This window comes from Bubalus bubalis, chromosome X (genome assembly GCF_019923935.1).
Source record: "Bubalus bubalis isolate 160015118507 breed Murrah chromosome X, NDDB_SH_1, whole genome shotgun sequence".
Lineage (NCBI taxonomy): Eukaryota > Metazoa > Chordata > Mammalia > Artiodactyla > Bovidae > Bubalus > Bubalus bubalis.
The window spans coordinates 71,571,277-71,574,978 of NC_059181.1; the positions used below are offsets into that span (position 1 = coordinate 71,571,277).

At 44.8% G+C, this 3,702-nt stretch overlaps 1 pseudogene; it reads right to left on the reverse strand.

Annotated features, from left to right (window-relative positions):
- Nucleotides 1–588: 588 nt before the first annotated feature.
- LOC102405596 lies at nt 589–1,930 on the reverse strand (annotated as a pseudogene).
- Between the last annotated feature and the right edge of the window lie 1,772 nt (nt 1,931–3,702).

The following is a 3,702-nucleotide window of genomic DNA, read 5'->3' on the forward strand; positions in this document are numbered from 1 at the left end:
GTTTTTTCCTTGAATATCTTTTGTCAGATATTAATATTGCTATATTCCTTTTAATTTTTAAAATTTTTATTCCATTCTTTGCATTTTCAGAACTTGTTTTTGTATCTGTGCACACAGTGGTCTTGGTCAATGACTCACCCATATTTTCTGCATCTACATGAAGTACTTTTGCTAAAGTTCTTAAAAATGCCTTTGTGGCCCTATGTCACATAGAATGGTGATGATCAGGAAATCCATTCACTCAATTATCATTCTATACAATGCACTCCTTGGTGCAGAAGATGGAGAGAGGAATTTAAAAAAGGGACAGAAGTCTCTCACTTCTTGAACTGGACACAGGAGTTCTCAAATTAAAACCAGAAATCATAAAAAGAGGGAGCAGGTGCTTACTGGCAACATGAATACTAGACACCAGACTGGACAGTGAACTGTATTTCCTTGCAAAGTTTTCAAAACACTCAACCAAGCACTGCCTTAAGTCTAGCAAGTACGATGCTCTGGAAGATTCCACCAAAATGCAGTGGCTGGCATTTATGGATGAGGATGCAGGCTGAGCATTCCTGCCACAAACACCCCAGTCCCCTGATTCTAGCTGAAGATGATGGCCTCCAGCTGCTGCTTGGCCTCTATGGCCATGGCACACTGCATGGCACTGGGGATTACCTTCTTCCACTCATTTGACACATTGTTCTCCTGCTGCTTCAGATCAAACACCTTGGTATAAGCCTTGGTGCAGGAGCCACACATGAAGGGCTTCTTGCCATTGTGCCTTTGCTCATGGTCCTTGAGGTGGGACTTGTTCTTGAAGGCTTTGTTGTATATGTAGCAGAGGAGGCACCTCTCCTTGCTGTGAACCCTCACATACTTCTTTAAGTCTGGAGCATGGATGAACAACTTGCTGCACACCTTGCAGCTGTAGGACTTGTAGCCTGCATGGGTCTTCAGGTTCTTCTTCATGTGTGCCTGGGTGGTGAAGCCTTTGGTGCACATCTTGTAGACAAAGGGCCGGTCGGCCATGTGCAACTTTTTGTGCTTCCTCAGCCAGCCCTCATCTGAAAGCGTCTTCCCACAGGCCTGGCAGGTGATCTGTTCCTGGTGATGGTCATCCAATAGGCACTCAAACTTCATGTTGCTGGCAGCTGTGGTCCAGCCTGGAGTCTGTTCATCCTTCACTTTTCCCATCTCATCGTTAAATGTTAAGGCATTGAGGGGTCTGGGATCCCAGATCCTTGGACTTGGGGGTCTCCATGGATTTGAATTCCTGGTGGTAGCTGTTAACTTGCCCTACTCCTCGCTCCCCAGCTCTTTCAAGATTGTTTCCTGGACTCTGAACATCATCTTGGGTGACTTACTGACCTTCTGACTTGCAGGGGCAGGGGGAGAAATGCCTTCTACTGTGTCATTGGAGGGACTGTTGTCCTGCTTTCTGAGTTCCTCCATGTCTTCATCCTGAGTGTCAGCAGCATCTCCAATGGGGTAATTGATCTTGAGGTAGTACTTGCTTTTGGATTGGTCATTATTTTTGCCTGGACTGGACACATCCAACTTCTGAGAACAGTTTATCAAAAAATCGGATACCAAGAATCTGACCCGATGACATCATTAAGTTAACATTTTTTTTTTTCCCAACAGAAGCCTTTAACCATTTACATATAATTCAAGACCTCTTCAAATATATCAGAATGGAAAAAAATCTGTTCCTATTACTGAAGAGATATCAACCTCCAGCTTATTGAAAAGCTTTCTAAAATAGGTACCACAGGGGGCAATGGTATATCTGTGTGCTCTGAACTTTACATCATCAGCCACAGTTGCAATACTGAAAAATTCTCCTTCCAGGTTTTGCTCATGTAGTGTCTTCAGAGACAGAGTTTTATGATCTTCATCATATTTAATGGGTGGTTTCAAACATACTGATTGAAAATTCCATGAACGCCCAAGACGGTGGAGGAATAGAATGGGGAGACCACTTTCTTCCCCACAAATTCATCAAAAGATAATTTGAATGCTGAGCAACTTTTACAAAACAACTTCTGAATGCTGGCAGAGGACACCAGACACCCAGAAAGGCAGCCTATTCTCTTCAAAATGAGGTAGGACAAAATATAAAACATTAAAAAAAGAGAGACACAAGAATTAGGGATGGAGACCCATCCTGGGGAGGGAGTCATAAAGAAGTTTCCAAACAATAAGAAACCCTCTCACAGGCAGGTCTGGGGGTAGTTTTGGAATCTTAGAGGGCAACCTAACTGGGAGGGAAAAGTGCTACAGAATATGTGACTAACCTCAACTCCCAGAGGAGAAGAAGCCCAGATGCTCGCCTCTGCCACCAGTGAGCGGGGGCTGGACAGGGAGGCACGGACTGCATCATTGGTGCTTAGGGTAAGGACCAGGTCTGAATGCTCTGAAGACAATCTGAGGGAGCTAAAATGAAATAGCAACCCAAACTGTGGCATTGCCAGAGGTGGGGGGTTGGGGGAAAGAGAACTTTCCCTTGAAAGGTGCTAACAAGCAGCCAGGGTGCTCAAAGAAGAAAGGATTGAGTGAATACCAAAGGAGAGCTAGCTGGCTGCTAATAGGGCCCTTTCCCCTGCTGAAGGCAGAGATGCAGGTGTAGGACAGCCAGAGCCAAAAGGCGAGGGGCAATCTCGGCCCCAGAGACCGGCATCCTTCACCACATTCTGAGCAGGCTCCCAGTTGCTAACCACGTCTTCCTGGGATCCTGGACAGTTAGCATCTGCCAGCAGGGTCACAGCCTGAGATCAGCTCCCCGGAGGAGACACACAGCATACCTGAGACAGTGCTCTCATGGCACATGGGGGAAACCTAGAAGCTGGGACAGGGGAGGTGATTAAGATGCATGGCCCACCCGGGACAGTGTGGCCACCAAGCACCTGGCATACTGAGCTGCTTGGACCTGGGAAGGGCACAAAACAAGTGCCCAACTGAGTCTGTACCCTTGTGGAGTACCCAAAAACCTGAACCTGAGCAGCCTAGACCTGGGAAATGCACTAAATGCATTGGACAGTGGCCATGCAGAGTACCCTGGAGCTTGAGCAGTATAGAGCCAGAAAGCACATGCCACGAACTGGGGCAAACCCAGTGTGGTCCATACACTGAGAACACACCCCACACACACCAACAATATTTTTTGAAGTGTCCCTCCCTCCCCACAACACAACTGAACAAGTGAACCTAAATAAGTGATCACCTTTGGCCCCTTGTGTCAGGGAGGAAATTAGACACTGAAGAGACTTGCAAACAGAGGAAGTTAAAATAAACAAAGAAGAGGGAACTGCTCTGGAAGTGACAGGTGCAACAGATTAAAACCCTGTAGTTAACATTGACTAAACATCAGAGGGGGACTATAGACCCCCTCCGAAAACAAGTACAAGCCGGAAAAAGGAACTATCTGAAACTGTACTGAGGCCACACTGCCCAAAACATCTCCAGAGAAATTCCGAGATATATTTTTACTGTAATCACTTTTTAATATTTTTTTTAAAAATTAAGCTCTTTATTAGTCTCTTAATTTTCATTTTTAAACCTACTATAATCTTGCAAAAAGAGACCTTTTTTTACAGTAGACTTCATATATTTTTTTAATAATTTTTGTGATTGATTCTGTTTTCTATTTTTAATATAGTGTCTTTGAGAGTCTACTTCTACTTGAGATTTTTAATCTTTGCTTTTTGGTATTTG